A 19,242-nucleotide genomic window follows, 5' to 3' on the forward strand; every position below is an offset into this window, starting at 1 on the left:
GAGTGAGAGAGAGAGAGAGTCCTAAGCAGACTCTGTGGTCTTTTTTGCCCAAATTACGTTTTTGGACTCATGTTGGTTTAGACAGATATTGTTGTAGTTCAATCACTCTCAGAATGTGGTCTTCAACCAGCAACTTTAAAGTACATTTGTAGATTTAAAGTAGATTTGTACCCATTTACTCTTAAGAGTACTCTTGCACTCTTACACTTCTTCTTCCTCTTCTTTTTAAAAGATTTATTTATTTTAGAGAGAGAGGAGGAGAAGGAGAGAGAGAGTCTTAAGCAGGCTCCATGCCAAGCCTGAAGTGGGGCTCAATCTCATGACCCAGAGATCAGGACCTGAGCTGAAACCGAGTTGGATGCTTAACTGACTGCACTACCCAGCTGCTCCTCAAAATCACTTTTTCATAAAATTTTCTCAATTAGAGATTTTCAGAAACATTGGAAATTTTTTCATTCATCCAATATATATCTGTTTACTCTTTTAAATTATGCTTGTTAAACTTCAGATAACTTCATATATTGGCTATTGTGAAGGGATATTTTTCATATATAGAATTGTTTTTCTCACTGGCAAATTTTCTAAATTCTAATGGAGTGTTTTAGGAGATTGTGGGTGATACCAAAGTTAATCAGATTATTTGAAAGTTAAGATTCTTATCTTTCCCTTTAAAATTTTTTCAAGTGTTAATTTACAGAAAAGTGCAAAAAGTATAGAGGAAATTACAGTGTAGCTCTATTGCAGCTCATCTAAATCTGAACTTTTTTGCCATGTTTACTTCAATTTTTTACTTTTTAATTATTTGAGAACTAGAATTTTATAGACAGAGGGAGGTGAGGCCTTTTCTCTGGTGGTAATTCCTAGTTCTGTTCTTTCCCCACCTCCAGAGGTTCCAAGTATTTTGAATTGGGTGTTTCCATTGTCACACTTGTTTTCATGCTTTTATTTAATACATATGTATTTATGACAAAAACCTTACATAAACAATAACTATACCTGTCCTTTTTCATTTTGCTCTTTTTTGCCTAAATTATGTTTTTAGACTCATGTTGGTTTAGCAGATGTTGCTGTAGTTCAGTCGCGCTCAGAATGTCGTCCCCAACCAGCAACTTGAGCTTCACTTGGGAACTTGTTAGAAATACAAAATTCTCAGGCCAGGACCAGATACATTTGTGCAGTCCAGTGCAAAATGAAAATGCTGGGCCCTTTGTTCAAAAACTATTAATAACTTGCAAATAGCAGCAGCAGAGCATTAAATCAAGAGTGAGGACCCTTGTAAACATGTTCATGCACACCTTATTCCAGACCTGCTGAACCAGAAACTCTGAGAATACGGCCCAGCAGCCTGTGTTTTAACAGGCCTTCCAAGGTGATGTTATAGATATTTAAGTTTGAGACCATTTGTATTAGTTTTTCAGGGCTGCCTTAACAAGATATTATGGACTGAGTGGCTTAAATGACAGAAATTTATTTTCTTACAGTTCTTGGGGCTGGAGATCCAAGATGAAGGTGTCAGCAGATTTGCTTTATTCTGAGATCTCCTTGGCTTGCAGATGATCACCTTTCTGCTGGTAACTTTATATGCTTTGTCCTCTCGTGGTGTGTGGGTGGACATCTCTTATGTCTCTGTGTGTCTGAATTCCCTCTTCTTTAAGGAGATTAGTCCTGTTGGCTTACAATCCACCCTAATGGTTTTGTTTTAATTTAATCACTTCTTTAAAGGTCCTATATCCAAATATAGTCACATTCTGAGATACTGTGGGTGAAGGCTTCTAGGTCCGAATTTTGGGGGAACACAGTTCTTCCCCATAGCACCACTGCTATAGGTCAGTGAGTTTTAGGACTATTATATTCGGTTGTATGATTATGTCCTTATTTCTCTCTTTTATGTGGTTAATTGAACTTTAGATTATTTTCCATTTTTGCCACTATGTCAATTCTACTCTATCAGTTTCTTTTGATGTATAGTTCCTTTTTTGGCTTTTATTTATTTTTGATATGATATCTTTGTAGACTTCAAGGGTCTGATGTCAATTGAATTAAAACGAACAAAACAAAATCATGTACTACCCTTTGTTTAATGGAGGGCTGTAATCTATAAGCTGTTAATTTTGCTGGCATGTTATTTTAAATGGTGGTGGTTTTGTTTTATGAGACTGGATTTTCCATGTCATCCAGCACATGTGGTTTTGGACTGTATTTTGAGTTAACTACACAAGCTACTATTTCCATATATGGGTGTGTTTCTCATAATGATACTAAATAAATAAGTTCCTTTCTCTGTTTGTAAATAAAAGAGAACAGTTAATCTATCATTGTGTATGTACTGTCTTGGGTTTTCATGACCTTTTGCAGCTCATTTTTATCATCTGGGAATGTACCGAAGTCCCATTGTTGTGAACTGCTTATGCTGCAAAGAGTAATAATGTGTTTTTTTTTTTTTTTTGGTGGGGGGGATACTTGTTAATGTAATTTTACTGAAACTTAGGCTTACTTTTTATCAAAAGGTAAAGTTTTGTACCAGGCTAGGGCAACATTTTTTTCTTTGTATAAGATTTCCACATATTTGTTGTGTAATTTATAATTTTATTCCTTTTATCCAAATTTAATTCCCTTCCTCCTCCACCACACCCCACCTCATAACTTGTAACAAATGCATATTATATGGGTTGCTGATAGTTTTGAAAGTCTGCTGGATTCATTGAGGATCCATCAATTATCTGGATATAGACCAGATAGTCTCCCCAGTAGCTTCTACCCTGCTAAACCTTTGGCTGTTTTCCACCTTGTTAATTATATCTCCATTATGAAGGCATGCTGTACCAAAAAGGAGATATACACCATCTTGCTAATTTTTACTAGTTCCTCTTTGCTGGCTGAACCTGGTATAGAAGTTGTTTTAGTGCTTATATTGAAAACTACAAGACATTAATGAAAGAAGAAGTTGAAAAAGACTCAACAAATGGAAATGTATTCCATGTTCGTGGTTTGGGAGAATTAATATTATTAAAATGTCGATATTACCCCAAGCAATATATACATTCAGTGCAATCTCTGTCAAAATTCTGATGGCATTTTTCACAGAAATAGAACAAACAATAATTGACTCTTTATGTTATAGGTAAGGCTTCCAGCTAATAGTAGGCTACTAGTAGTTAAGTTTTGGGGGAGTCAAAAGTTTCAGGAAGAGTTTTGACTGCTTTGGTGTTCAGCAGTTCTACCCCTTATATTGTTCAAGAGTCTTCTGTACACTATGATCTAGGAACTCCACTTCTCGGTATATATCCAAGGAAAACAAAAACACTAACTTGAAAGAATATTATGCACCCCCATTTTTTTTTTTTTATTTTCAGCATAACAGTATTCATTGTTTTTGTACCATACCCAGTGCTCCATGCAATCCGTGCCCTCTCTAATACCCACCACCTGGTTCCCCCAACCTTCTACCCCTCGCCCCTTCAAACCCCTCAGATTGTTTTTCAGAGTTCATAGTCTCTCATGGTTCACCTCCCCTTCCAATTTCCCCCAACTCCCTTCTCCTCTCTAACTCCCCTTGTCCTCCATGCTATTTGTTATGCTCCACAAATAAGTGAAACCATATGATAATTGACTCTCTCCACTTGACTTATTTCACTCAGCATTATCTCTTCCAGTCCCGTCCATGTTGCTACAAAAGTTGGGTATTCATCCTTTCTGATGGAGGCATAATACTCCATAGTGTATATGGACCACATCTTCCTTATCCATTTGTCCATTGAAGGGCATCTTGGTTCTTTCCACAGTTTGGCGACCATGGCCATTGCTGCTATAAACATTGGGGTACAGATGGCCCTTCTTTTCACTACATCTGTATCATTGGGGTAAATACCCAGTAGTGCAATGGCAGGGTCATAGGGAAGCTCTATTTTTAATTTCTTGAGGAATCTCCACACTGTTCTCCAAAGTGGCTGCACCAACTTGCATTCCCACCAACAGTGTAAGAGGGTTTCCCCTTTCTCCACATCCCCTCCAACACATGTTGTTTCCTGTCTTGCTAATTTTGGCCATTCTAACTGGTGTAAGGTGATACCTCAATGTGGTTTTAATTTGAATCTCCCTGATGACTAGTGATGATGAACATTTTTTCATGTGTCTGATAGCCACTTGTATGTCTTCATTAGAGAAGTGTCTGTTCATATCTTCTGCCCATTTTTTGATATGATTATCTGTTTTGTATGTGTGGAGTTTGAGGAGTTCTTTATAGATCCTGGATATCAACCTTTTGTCTGTACTGTCATTTGCAAATATCTTCTCCCATTCTGTGGGTTGCCTCTTTGTTTTCTCTACTCTGTTTTCTTGACTGTTTCCTTTCCTGTGCGGAAGCTTTTGATTTTGATGAAGTCCCAAAAGTTTATTTTCGCTTTTGTTTCCTTTGCCTTTGGAGACATATCTTGAAAGAAGTTGCTGTGGCTGATATCGAAGAGATTACTGTGTTCTCTTCTAGGATTCTGATGGATTCCTGTCTCATGTTGAGGTCTTTTATCCATTTTGAGTTTATCTTTGTGTACGGTGTAAGAGAATGGTCGAGTTTCATTCTTCTACATATAGCTGTCCAGTTTTCCCAGCACCATTTATTGAAGAGACTGTCTTTTTTCCACTGTATATTTTTTCCTGTTTTGTCGAAGATTATTTGCCCATAGAGTTGAGGGTCCATATCTGGGTTCTCTACTCTGTTCCACTGGTCTATGTATTATACACCCCCATTTTTATTGAATTCTTATTTACAGTAGCCAGGACATGAAAACAACTTGGATATTCATTGATGGAGGATGGATAAAGAAGTTGTGATACACACACACCCACAGGTGCGCGTGCGTGTGCACACAGAGTGAGTAAATAGAATATTATTCAACCATAAAAAAGAACAAAATCTTGCCATTTGCCTCAAAGTAGATGGATCTCAAGAGAATTGCATTATAAGTCAGACGAGAAAGAAAAATACTGTACGATCTCTCTTATATGTGGAATGTATCCTTCTGTCTGTCTTTCTACAAACAAAACCAGGCTCATAGATACAGAGAACAGATTGATGGTTGCCAGAGGCATGGGGCGGGGGAGGGGGAAGTGGTAGGAGAAATGGGCAAACTCTTGTTGTTTTGTTTTATTTTATTTTTTCCATTTAATTCATTTTCATTTTAATATATTTTAAATAAATTTTAATAAATAACAATGTTTTAGGATGATAATTGAGACGGTTGTGGTCTGGTGGCATTACCACTTGTTAACTTTGTAAATTGTCAGGACTTACCTCAGACCTGTTGAATCAGATGCCTTGCCAGTGATTTCCTAGCTTTCATACGGTTCTCTTAGGACAATGTATTATGTATACTTTCTGACAGTATGCTAGAGTTGATAGAGCAAGTCTTAGTGCATGTGTATGGTGGGGAGGTGAAGTGAGGGGTGGGCTAAGCTAGAAGAATGTGAAAAAAGGGGGTTTGAGCCCTTACCTTTTACTGGCAAATGTATAGTGACCTTCAGGGATGGACTCTTCATTCTTATTTCTTCCTTTGTGTTTTTTCACTCAGTGTCAGCACGATGCTGCTGAGTTTATGCATGCTCTTGGTGTGCATTTGTTGTCCCTAATTTCAAAGTGAAATGAATGATTCGTTGACTGTTTACCCATGTAAGGCCTGTGTTTGGCTCTTTAGAGATAAAGGAAATGCAAGTTGTCCTCACCCATATGCTTGGGCTTCATAGACCTGGATTCAAATTCTGGCTCTAAATTTGACTTGTAGTGTAGTCTTTGGTAGAGTTCTTAATCTCTCGACATCTCATTTTCTTCCGTTATAAAATGAAGGTAACACCTACTGTGCATTTCTTACTGGGATGTTCGGGGGATTAAATGAAGTAATGTATATGTGCTTTAAACATAATAGGCACTCAGTACATGGTAGCTGGATGCTATTATCGTTATAATCATCATCATCTAGTTATTTCTGTATTTGAACATCACACTGGACTCTACAGGGCATGCTATATTAATGGTCTAGGTGACACTTTTCAGGAATTGCTTTCCTGGCTCTGTGATGATTCCATCACTGTGGATAATTTAATTAGCCCTTGCCTGCTGAGTACTGTGGCTGTGGCAGTCAGTAAGAGAAATGTGGTATACAAAGATCCAGGACTTTGGAATCGAGCAGATCTTGATCTGTCATTACTCCAGCAGTCACTAGCTGTGCACCTTGGGCAAGATGCTTAACTTTTCTTTCTCTATTTTCTCATCACCAAGGAAGCCTTATTGTGAATGGGGGTGAATGGGGTTGGGTGAGTGTTGTTATTGTGGCAGTATTGTGGCAAATTTGAGGATGTATGTAAAGCACTTGGCTTATAATAGTCACAGAATAATTTTTGCAACAAATATTGCCTTCACCTACTCCACTTTACTCATCACAGAGTTTCATCGTCTGTCTTATCTTATGTATGTTGAGATTTCTTCCACTTTTTACTCTTAGAGACCTAGGGGTACAAAAGGATAAGCCACTAGCTGGAAAAGGAGTAAGTTAATAAAACCAAGTTTATCAAAGGATTCTTCATTCCTATGCCTAAATATAGATTTTTTTGTTGTGTTTATGAAAATCATATTTTTACTGTAATAAAAGAGAACATAAAATTTTACCATTAAGTATATTCTTATTGTACATTCATATTGTTATATAATCATAGGCCTATATTTTAAAGCCTAATTTTGATATTGTATTTGAAATTTCTTTCTTTTTTTTTTTTTTTTGGCCCATATATTAGAAAGGACTCTTGGTAGCAAACAACAGAAATCATTAAAACTGGTTTAAGCATCAGGGGATTTATTAAGTTGTAATAGATAGTTTGTAGAATCTTTGAGGGAATGGAAGAATAGACTTTGGGCTGAGCTTCTAGGAATAATTCCTGGAAGCACACTTTTTGCGTGGCTTGCTAAGGGAGCTGTAGCTGTCTGATCTCAGAACCATGTTGCCCTTCTGGTGGGAGGAATTTGGAAGCTTGTGAATGAGGAGTCTTGGCTTTTGTTGCTGGCTCCTAAAGAGTCATTGTCTCGCCCATCATCATTGCTGGATGAGCTGATATGCCTGTGCTCAGTTGCTCCTTCTTGTTTTCTTTATTTTTCTGGTCTCTTCAGAGTGTCCCTGCCTGGGAAGGTGAAGACACATGCACAACTCAGGTTGCAAGGGAGTCTGGCAAACGGGCCCTTTAGCTTTCTGGCCACTATTGTGTTATTAAGACATATCAGAATGGGGTTGCATGAGTGTTAAAAATGAATCTGCTGTATTTGCCATAGCTCTTTCAGAAAGGAAAAGGCTAGGGGACATATCCATTGAGCACCTTTGTTTTCTTAAAATAAATTATAGTTTCAGGAGGGGAAGTAAAAATGTCAGTCCAGCAGTGTTGATATAGAATAAGTTCTATATTGCAAAAAATTATATTTTGTGGGGGAAGCCCAATTTTTAAAACATTGTAAAACTCTAAATGGACCCTGTGTTTATCTAGCTGATGGTAATAAATAAATTTCTTTTTAGGATGTTGTGTCAACTCTTTTTTAACTTATGTTTTGGCATTAGAGTATATGGGTAAAACATTCCTTTTAACCTACTGTGTTTGCTCATTTTTGCCAATTGAAAAAAGTATCCATTCTTGCGGAAATGGTATCTTTAAACCATGCAAAAATTTTGTATTGTAAATAATTGGGACACATTCGTGGGGGTGGTAGTGGAGAGGAGATAAAGTTATCCATAAAATATAGTGTCAAATTTGAAGGTTATTCAGTTTAAACTGTTATCTAGACTGGTGCTGTCCAATAGAAATAGAATGCAAGCATGTTTACAATTTTAAATATTTTAGTAGAAAATTTAACGAAGTAAAAAAAATAGGTAAAATTAACTTTAACAATATGTTTTGCTTAACTCAATATATCCAGAACATTTAAACATGTGACACTAGTTGCAACTCATGTGTGCAATAGTTGGTATCATATTGGACAGCACAGGTCTATACTGCCTAACTTATTTCATACTAGAATTTTTCTGCCTGAGAAGTACTGAAGTGTACCATAAGCATGTTTGTAAAACATCCTCAGTGTGTGCTGTGTCCTGATAATGCTTTATTACTTATACTGTTTTATAACATTATGATTGTAAATCAGTGCTTCTTCCCAAATTGCAAGTGTTGATGTGGTGGCTTGCTGTATTTTATGAAAGATGTGTAGTTTTTGAACTGTCATAGTAGAGGAGTATGGAACATGATACTGAGGTATGCCATTAACCAGGCCTGGGTTTGCCCTGAAAAAGTAGTGTCTAAGCTTTAGATTATTAAAATTTTTAAAGCACATACAATATAAATATTTTATTACCTATGAAAAATGTACACGTATGACTGTACTAATATATTATGTAAATTATGAAATTAAAATATTGAAAAAAGAGATTAGATAAAAAGAAATTTAAAACTATAATATTTTGAGGCACCTGGGTGGCTTAGTCGTTAAGCGTCTGCTCAGGTTGTGATCCCAAGGTCCTGGGATCAAGCCCCACTTTGGGCTCCCTGCCCGGTGGGAAATCTGCTTGTGTTCCCTCTGGCTGTGTCTCTGTCTGTCGAATAAATAAATAAAATCTTAAAAAAAACTGTAACATTTTTTCATGAACCTCAGATAATTGGCTTGAATAGTCAGTCACCTTTTAGAGACCCTGCTCTCTAAATCCTGTGGCATATTGGCTCTCTAACTTGATTGATCACCAGAACCCTCTGGGGACTTAAATAATTAAAAAAATAAGAACAACAGTGAAAAAAAGGTGTGTCTTTAGACACACAGAAACAGAATTTGTGTGCGTGTATGTACATGTGTGGAGTATATGTGGAATCTGTATTCAATTTTTTAAATATAGGAGTCCCTGTTCTAAATGGCAGGGAATCTTCTTTTTTTCTTTTTTTTTAAAGTAAGCTCCACTCCCATCATGGGGCTTGAATTCATGACCCCAGGCTCAGGAGTCTCTGCTCTACCGACTGAGACAGCCAGGCGCCCCTATAGCAGGGATTCTTAATTTGGGATTCATGGGGCATTCTCTGAAATTATATACCCTATTATATATGCAATTAGGCCTGTTTTAGAGGAAGTCCATAGTTTTTCTCAGAACCCCAGATGATCTTGGACCCAGGTAAAATGTCATTTACAGCTAGCCAAGGTTGCTTTGGATATGTGGGTCAGAGAAGATTGTTGAGCTGGAGAGGTCAGGTTGGGTCCCTTCAGGATTAAGATTACCTGTGAACACAGGGCTGTAAGACTGAGCAGTGGGCAGACCAGGGGAGCTATAACTGGGAAGTGGTAATAGATGAGGGTCATAATTCTATTTAGAAGGTCTGACCTATAAGTGGACACTGGGAATCTAGTAAAAAACTAGACACAGTCAAAGTCTGGATCTGATGGAGCAGGTCAGATTTGAAGTCTAGGTAGACAGGCCAAGGTCTGTAATGAATAAGAAGGTTTAAGTGGATGTGGCACACTAGCATTTAAGCAAGGCCTCGAACCCTTTTCCCTGTTTTGATTGCTGGTGTTGATTGGGCTGATCAGATGGTGCTATGAAAGATTTGTCCTCAGCATCTCTGCCTCCTCTTTCCTGTTTGCTGTTGGTATAGCTCAGAAGAGACTAGAATTCCTCATACTCCTTCTGTTCTTAGGCTGACTTATTAAAAGGAGTCTTGTCCCCAGAGAGTGTACTGCTAGAGGTATGTGTTGAAATAACATCTTAGGAAGATGTTTCCTGGAGAAGTTTTCCAGAAAAAATTGAGAATGCTTCATCTTTGTCTAATTGATGATTTCCTGTAATAGCAGTGCTTACAGGCCTTTTTAAAAACAAAACAAAACAAAACAAAACTTTTTGTTAACATTTTATTTTATTTTATTTTATTTTATTTTATTTTATTTAGAGGTAGGAAGGGGTAGAGGGAGAGGGAGAGGGAGAGAATCTTAAGTGGGCTCCATGCCTAGTGTGGAGCCTGATGCTGGGCTCAGTCTCATAAGCCTAAGGTCATGATCCGAGCCAATATCAAGAGTCAGACACTTACCCGACTGATCCACCCATGTGCCCCTTTTTGTTCATCATTCAATTTCAGCATTCATGTTTTATAAGAAAACTTTACGTATGATGAATTTAAACATACATGTGATAAAAGTGTTTCAGCTTCCTGAAGTAGAAATGAATATGAATAGTGGATTATTGGGGCACCTGAGTGGCTCAGTCAGTTAAGCATCTGCCTTCAGATCAGGTCATGATTCCAGGGTCCTGGGATCGAGCCCCATGTTGGGCTCTCTGCTCAGCGGGGAGCCTGCTTCTCCCTCTCCCTCTGCCTTCTGCTCTTCTTTCTTGTGCTCAATTTTTCTCCTCTGTCAAATAAATAAATAAAAATCTTAGAAAGAATAGTGGTTTATTTATCAGTTTAGTACTTTTATAAAATTTCTGATGGTTGCATCAGTGTTCCATTGTTTTCCCTTTCTTTTTGTGTCTTTAAAAATTGTTACTAAGAATTCTGGCTACCATTATTTTCTACCAGTTAGATATTTGAATTGATCTTTTTAACAATATAAAAGGATAATGCTAGGTTTATGGTTTCATTCTTCTTTCTTTTTTTTTTTTTTTAAATATAATTCCAGTATAGTTAACATATAGTGTTATATTAGTGTCAGGTTTATCATATAGTGATTCAGTAATTCCATACATCACCCAGTGTTCATCATGACAAGTGCACTGCTTAATCCCCATTGCGTATTTCACCCATCCCCCCACCCACCTCCCCTCTGGTAACCACCACTTAGTTCTCAATAGTTAAGAGTCTTTTTCTTGGTTTGTCTCTCTCTCTTTCTTTTTTTCCTTTGCTGGTTTGTTTTATTTATTACATTCCACAGATGAGTGAAATCACAAGATTTTTGTCTTTCTCTGATGTATTTTGTTTAGTGTTATACTGTCTAGTTCTATCCATGTCATTGCAAATGGCAAGATTGCATTCTTTTTCATGGCTGAATAATATTCCATTTTGTATATATACCACAAATTTGGCTATTGTAAATAATGCTGCCCTAAACATAGGGGTCTCTTTGAATTTGTGTTTTTGTATTTTGGGAGGTAATACTCAGTAGTGCAATTACGAGATCACGGGGTAGTTCTGTTTTTCACTTTTTGAGGAACCTCCATACTGTTTATCATACAGTGGCTCCATTAGTTTTCATTCCTACCAACAGTGCAACAGGGTTCTTTTTTCTCCTCGTTCTCACCAATACTTGTCGTTTCTTGTGTTTTTTGGTTTTAGCCATTCTGACAATATGAGGTGATATCTCTTTGTAGTTTTGATTTGGCTTTCCTTGATGATGAATGATGTTGAGCTTCTTTTCATGTGTCTGTTGGCCATTTGGATGTCTTCTTTGGCAAAATCTCTGTTCATATCTTCTACCCATTTTTAATTCGGTTATTTGTTTTTGGGGTGTTGAGTTGTAGAAGTTCTTTACATATTTTAGATACAATCCTTTATCAGATAATCATTTATAAATATCTTCTCCCATTCAGTAGATTGCCTTTTAGTTTTGTTGATTGTTTCCTTCACTGTTCAGAAGCTTTTTATTTTGATATTTGATATGGTCCTAATAGTTTACTTTTGCTTTTATTCCCCAGAAATGTTGCTATAACCAGTGTCAGAGCCATTACTGCCTGTGCCTTTTTTTTTTTAAGGATTTTTATGGTTTCAGGTCTCACAGTTAGGTTTTAATTCATTTTGAGTTTATTTTGTGCATAGTGTAAGAAAATGGTCCAGTTTTATTCTTTCGCATGTAGCTGACCAGTTTTCCCAACTCCATTTGTTGAAGACACTGTGTTTTTCCCAGTGGGTGTTCTTTCCTGCTTTGTCAAAGATTAAATGACCATATAGGTGTGGGTTTATGTCTGGACTTTTCTATACTGTTCCATTGATCAGTATGCCTGTTTTGGGGCTAGAACCTTGCTGTTTTGGTTATTATAGCTTTGTAATATAACTTGAAGTCTGGAACGGTGATACCTCCAGCTTTGCTTTTCTTTTTCAAAGTTGCTTTGGCTCTTTAGGGGTCTTTGTGGTTACATATAAATTTTAGTATTGTTTGTTCTAGGCCTGTGAAAATTGCTGTTGGTATTTTGATAGGGATTGCATTAAATGTGTAGATTGCTTTGGATAGTATAGATATTTTAAAAATATTTGTTCTTCCAATTCATGAGCATGGAATATCTTTCCATTTCTTTTTGTTGTCTTTAGTTTCTTTCATCAATGTTTTATAATTTTCAGAGTACAGGTTTTTCACCTCTTTGGTTAGGTTTATTCCTAGGTATCTTACTGTTTTTGGAGCAATGGTAAATGGGATTATTTTCTTAATTTCTCTTTCTGCTGCTTCATTAGTAGTGTAAAGAAATGTAACACATTTTTGCACATTGATTTTTATATCTTGTGACTTTACTGAATTCTTTTATCAGTTCTAGTAGTTTTTTGGGGGAGTCTTTAAGCTTTTCTATATAAAGTATCTGCAATTAGTGATAATTTTACTTCCATACCAGTTTTAATTCCTTCTATTTCTTTTTTGTTGTTTGATTGTTGTAGCTAGGTCTTCCAGTATTATGTTGAATAAAGTGAGAGTGGGCAGTCTTGTCCCTTCCTGACCTTAGGGGGAAAGCCGTCACTTTTACCCTATTGAGTATGATGTTTTCTATGGGTTTTTCATATATAGCCTTTATTATGTTGCGCTATAACTACTTTGTTGAGGGCTTTTATCATGAATGGATGTTTTACTTTGTCAGATGGTTTATCTGCATTTATTGAAATGATCATATGGTTTTTATCTTTTGTCTTACTGATTGGATGTATCACATTGATTGATTTGTGAATATTGAACTACCTTTGCATCCTGGGAATAAATATCACTTGATCATGGTGAATGATTTTTTAAATGTATTGTTGGATTCGGTTTGCTAGTACTTTGTTGAGGATTTTTGCATCTATGTTCATCAGAGATATTATCCTGTAATTCTCTCTCTCTCTCTCTTTGGTGGTATCTTTATCTGGTTTTGGTATCAGGGTTATAGTAACCTCATAAAATGAATTTGGAAGTTTTGATTCTGATTTTTGGAATAACCTGAGAAAACTAGGTATTAACTCTTCTTTAAATGTTTGATTTAATTTGCCTGTGAAGTTGTCTGGTCCTGGACTTTTGTTTGTTGTGATTCAATCAAGTCGTGATTCAATCTCCTTGTTGGTTATTGCTGTGTTCAAATTTTCTATTTCTAACTGCTTCAATTTTGGTAGACTACATGTTTCTCAGAATTGACTCATTTTTTTCTATGTTATTTAATTTGTTGGCATTATTATTTTTCATAATAATTTCTTATAATTATTTGTTATTTCTGTGATGATGGTTGTTATTTTACTTGTGATTTTGTTTATCTGAGTCCTTTCTCTCTCTCTCTCTCTTTTTAAATGAGTCTGGCTAGAAGTTTATGGATTTTGTTGATCTTTTCAAAGAACCAGCCCTTAGGTTCATTGATCTGTTTTGTTTGTTTTTTTAGTTTCTGTATCATTTATTCCTGCTCTAATCTTTGTTATTTCCTTCCTTCTGCTGGTTTAGGTTTTTGTGTGTTCTTTTTCTAGCTTCTTTAGGCTTAAGGTTAGATTGTTTATTTGAAATTTTTCTTACTTCTTGAGGTAGACCTATACTGCTATAAACTTCCCTCTTAAAACAGCTTTTGCTGCATCCCAAAGGTTTTGGACCATTGCATTTTCATTTTCATTTGTTTACATACATGTTTTGATTTGTTCTTTGATTTCTTGGTAGACCCATTAATTGTTTAATAGCATGTTCTTTAACTTCCACATATTTGTTGTCTTTCCAGATTTTTTCTTGTGATTGATTTCTAGTTGTAGAGCAGTTTTCTAGTTTTATATAAGTTACTGGGAGGCAAACTTTCTTTACTCTAGATATCCTTGTGGTCAGAAAAGGTGCAGATATGACTTCAATCTTTCTGAATTTGTTGAGGCTTGTTTAGTGGCTTAGTATGGGATCTATTCTGGAGAATGTTCTGTGTGGACTTGAAAAGAATGTGTATTCTGCTGTTTTAGGATGGAATGTCTGAATATATCTGTTTAATCTGTCTGGTGTAGTGTGTCATTCAAAGGCACTGTTTCCTTGTTGATTTTCTGTTTGGATGATCTGTCCTTTGATTTAAGTGGGTGTTAAAGTCCCCTACTATTATTGTATTACCATTGGTTAGTTCTTTTATGTTAGTTCTTTTATGTTTGTAATTAGCTGCTTTATGTGTTTTGGTGCTCCCATGTTGGGGGCATAAATATTTACAATTGTTATATCTTCTTGTTGGTTTGGCCCCCTTATCATTATATAGTGTCCTTCTTTGTCTCTTTTTACAGACTTTGTTTTAAAGTCTGTTTTGTCTGATACAAGTGTTGCTACTCCAGCTTTCTTTTGATATCCATTTGCTGCTGAATATTTTTCCATCACTGCCTTCCTTTTCAATCTGCAGGTGTCTTTAGGTCTGAAATGAATCTCTTATAGGCAGCATACACACGGATCTTGTTGTTTTATTTACTCTGTCACCCTGTTAGGTTTATAGTTTATTGAATATCATACTGTTGTCAGATGTTGGAACCTTCTATAGGTCATAGTTAGCATGGGTATTTTAAAGTTCAAAGAATTAAGTAGTGAATTGTGGTTTTCAGGTAGGTTTCTGTGCTCTAAATATACATGTACATATGTGTATATGACATGTATATATGTATCTACTACACACATATATGTACATATGTATAATATAGATTTTTATTTTCCTCATCCTTAAAATTTGCATTTTTAACAGTTTTGGTGGTATGGTTTGCCTTGTGAAGAACCAAGAGAGCTGAAACTATGTTAGTAAAACTGTCTCATAGGTATGATTCAGACAGTTTTATTAGCAACATATGGGGCATGAAGGAGTCACAGAGGGGAATTTGGAGTGTGAGGGTGCTGGTCTGTCTTTTTTGGCATGTAATTATATCAGCCTCATACATGGTGTTATTTGCTGCTGCCTAGGGAATATAGAAAAATATCTTCTAATGTGGTGAAACAAAATGTCAGAATAAATTATAATTGTTGACTTTATAGGAAATTATTTGAATGAAGGATATATTTTTTCTCCAACCTAAATTTTGTTTGGTATTTTAAATTTTATTCAGTCAATCTTTTGAAACTCAATTTTTCAATAAGTTGAATTTTTGGATCAATGTTAACACAATAGACGCCTAGCTGAGTTTCATAAATGGGAAGAAATTTGTTTCTTTTTCCCTATTGTGACAATGCATGGTTCTGTTTAATTAGTTTTACTAAATATTTATTAATTTTCTTTAGAGGTATTTGTAGCATTTAAATGATTATAGTATGCTGATTACTTTAGTAGATGCTACACAGAGGACAATATCAGACACAGCCTGTGGGCTTATGGAGCTTATTTCTATAAAAGCAATCATATGTAGATGATGTTTTAAATAGTCAGTGATAGGAATGATAGACACACATGTCAGCAAAGTGGTTACCTTTGGGAAAGAGGGAGGGAAATGGGATCAGGGAGGGGTACACAGAAGCGTCATTTCTAAGTTTTTTTGTTTAATTCCCTTTCAGCTAAGACTTATTGATTGCCAGAGATTCTTTTAAACCAGAGATTCAGGTTGAGGCAAAGGTAGTGAAATGGTTGGTTTTATCTTTCTTTCTTTCGGTTATTTCTTGGCTTGGTCCGTATAGTTTCTTAAAAGTAGGAGGGTAAATTGTAAGAGATTGAGGGAAACCTTAGGGTTTGGGAGGATGGGTTCTGGAAAAAGCTCTGCAGAAAAAGTATTGATATGTTTTTCAAACTTTATTTCAATTCCAATTCTGCTTACTACTTTGAGCCTTAGGTTAAATGTAAGCATTTATATTATTGTCTCTTCTGAAATACATATTTTTATTTTATTTTATTTCATTTATTTATTTGACAGACAGAAATCACAAGCAGGCAGAGAGGCAGGCAGAGAGAGAGAGGAGGAGGAAGCAGGCTCCCCACTGAGCAGAGAGCCCTATGTGGGGCTCCATCCCAGGACCCCGAGATCATGACCTGAGCCGAAGGCAGAAGCCTCAACCCACTGAGCCACCCAGGCGTCCCTGAAATAGGTATTTTTAATAGATGATTTCTCAGTCATCATTTTGGGAACTTGCTAGGAGGCAAACTTTCTTTACTCTAGATTTCCATTTTGCCCTAAAACCAGTCTCAGTGAGACCTAGTCCTCTGAAATGGAAAATTCTTAAAGTGATTAATCCTAAAATGGCTAGTCTGGTTTCTTCTGTATGCTGGTAAAATACTATTGGAAGCCAAGTTGTTCAATATTTAGGTTGAAGTGACATAATTATATTGTATAATAATTATAATTACATTGTATAATATATTAATTATATTGTATAATATATTATATAATATATTATGCATTATAATATATTATGTATCATATTATATAATATATTATGTACTATGTATTATATTATGTATTATATAATATATAATTACATAATATATTATATAATACCTGGATTATATATTTATTTCTAGAGTGTGAGCAAATAGGGTCACACTTCAAGTGCTTTTTATTTTTTATTTATTTATTTATTTTTTTAAATTTTATTTTTTATAAACATATAATATATTTTTATCCCCAGGGGTACAGGTCTGTGAATTGCCAGGTTTACACACTTCACAGCACTCACCATAGCACATACTCTCCCCAATGTGCATAACCCCACCCCTCCAACCCCCTCCCCCCAGCAACCCTCAGTTTGTTTTCTGAGATTGAGAGTCACTTATGGTTTATCTCCCTCCCAATCCCATCTTATTTCATTTACTCTTCTCCTACCCCCTTAACCCCCCATGTTGCATCTCCTCTCCCTCATATCAGGGAGATCATATGATAGTTGTCTTTCCCCGATTGACTTATTTCGCTAAGCATGATACCCTCTAGTTCCATCCACGTCATCGCAAATGGCAAGATTTCATTTCTTTTGATGGCTGCATAGTATTCCATTGTGTATATATACCACATCTTCTTTATCCATTCGTCTGTTGATGGACATCTAGGTTCTTCCCATAGTTTAGCTATTGTAGACATTGCTGCTATAAACATTCAGGTGCACGTGCCCCTTCAGATCACTACGTTTGTATCTTTAGGGTAAATACCCAGCAGTGCAATTGCTGGGTCATAGGGTAGTTCTATTTTCAACATTTTGAGGAAACTCCATGCTGTTTTCCAGAGTGGTTGCACCAGCTTGCATTCCCACCAACAGTGTAGGAGGGTTCCCCTTTCTCCGCATCCTCGCCAGCATCTGTCATTTCCTGACTTGTTCATTTTAGCCATTTTGACTGGTGTGAGGTGATATCTCATTGTGGTTTTGATTTGTATTTCCCTGATGCCGAGTGATATGGAGCACTTTTTCTTGTGTCTGTTGGCCATCTGGATGTCGTCTTTGCAGAAATGTCTCTTCATGTCTTCTGCCCATTTCTTGATTGGATTGTTTGTTCTTTGAGTGTTGAGTTTGCTAAGTTCTTTATAGATTTTGGACACTAGCCCTTTATCTGATATGTCATTTGCAAATATCTTCTCCCATTCTGTCAGTTGTCTTTTGGTTTTGTTAACTGTTTCCTTTGCTGTGCAAAAGCTTTTGATCTTGATAAAATCCCAATAGTTCATTTTTGCCCTTGCTTCCCTTGCCTTTGGCGATGTTCCTAGGAAGATGTTGCTGCGGCTGAGGTCGAAGAGGTTGCTGCCTGTGTTCTCAAGGATTTTGATGGATTCCTTTCTCACATTGAGGTCCTTCATCCATTTTGAGTCTATTTTCGTGTGTGGTGTAAGGAAATGATCCAATTTCATTTTTCTGCATGTGGCTGTCCAATTTTCCCAACACCATTTATTGAAGAGGCTGTCTTTTTTCCATTGGATATTCTTTCCTGCTTTGTCGAAGATTAGTTGGCCATAGAGTTGAGGGTCTATTTCTGGGCTCTCTATTCTGTTCCATTGATCTATGTGTCTGTTTTTGTGCCAGTACCATGCTGTCTTGAGGATAACAGCTTTGTAATAGAGCTTGAAGTCCGGAATTGTGATGCCACCAACTTTCGCTTTCTTTTTCAATATTCCTTTGGCTATTCGAGTCTTTTCTGGTTCCATATAAATTTTAGGATTATTTGTTCCATTTCTTTGAAAAAAAATGGATGGTACTTTGATAGGAATTGCATTAAATGTGTAGATTGCTTTGGGTAGCATCGACATTTTCACAATATTTATTCTTCCAATCCAGGAGCATGGAACATTTTTCCATTTCTTTGTGTCTTCTCAATTTCTTTCATGAGTACTTTATGGTTTTCTGTGTATAGATTCTTAGCCTCTTTGGTTAGGTTTATTCCTAGGTATCTTATAGTTTTGGGTGCAATTGTAAATGGGATTAACTCTTTAATTTCTCTTTCTTCTGTCTTGTTGTTGGTGTAGAGAAATGCAACTGATTTCTGTGCATTGATTTTATATCCTGACACTTTACTGAATTCCTGTACACGTTCTAGCAGTTTTGGAGTGGAGTCTTTTGGGTTTTCCACATATAGTATCATATCATCTGCGAAGAGTGATAGTTTGACTTCTTCTTTGCCGATTTGGATGCCTTCTATTTCTTTTTGTTGTCTGATTGCTGATGCTAGGACTTCTAGTACTATGCTGAATAGCAGTGGTGATAACGGACATCCCTGCCGTGTTCCTGACCGTAGCGGAAAAGCTTTCAGTTTTTCTCCATTGAGAATGATATTTGCGGTGGGTTTTTCATAGATGGCTTTGATAATATTGAGGTATGTGCCCTCTATCCCTACACTTTGAAGAGTTTTGATCAGGAAGGGATGCTGTACTTTGTCAAATGCTTTTTCAGCATCTATTGAGAGTATCATATGGGTCTTGTTCTTTCTTTTATTAATGTGTTGTATCACATTGATTGATTTGCGGATGATGAACCAACCTTGCAGCCCTGGAATAAATCCCACTTGGTCGTGGTGAATAATCCTTTTAATGTACTGTTGAATCCTATTGGCTAGTATTTTGGTGAGAATTTTTGCATCTGTGTTCATCAAGGATATTGGTCTGTAGTGCTCTTTTTTGATGGGATCCTTGTCT

At 36.3% G+C, this 19,242-nt stretch overlaps 1 protein-coding gene across 5 annotated transcripts in view; it reads left to right on the plus strand.

Moving 5' to 3' along the window:
- GTDC1 (glycosyltransferase like domain containing 1) overlaps positions 1-19,242 on the plus strand; it is a 425,334-nt gene that overhangs the window by 45,965 nt on the left and 360,127 nt on the right. For 4 of the 5 annotated variants that reach the window (XM_032856128.1, XM_032856125.1, XM_032856127.1 and 1 more), the window contains exon 2: positions 1,482-1,571. The exons of the other annotated variant lie outside the window; for it this stretch is intronic. The gene's annotated coding sequence lies outside the window, so the exon portion shown is untranslated. The remainder of the gene's footprint in view (positions 1-1,481; positions 1,572-19,242) is intronic. 5 annotated transcript variants of the gene reach the window in all.

Source organism: Lontra canadensis, unplaced genomic scaffold (genome assembly GCF_010015895.1).
Source record: "Lontra canadensis isolate GAN:19392208 unplaced genomic scaffold, GSC_riverotter_1.0 scaffold11, whole genome shotgun sequence".
Taxonomy (NCBI): domain Eukaryota; kingdom Metazoa; phylum Chordata; class Mammalia; order Carnivora; family Mustelidae; genus Lontra; species Lontra canadensis.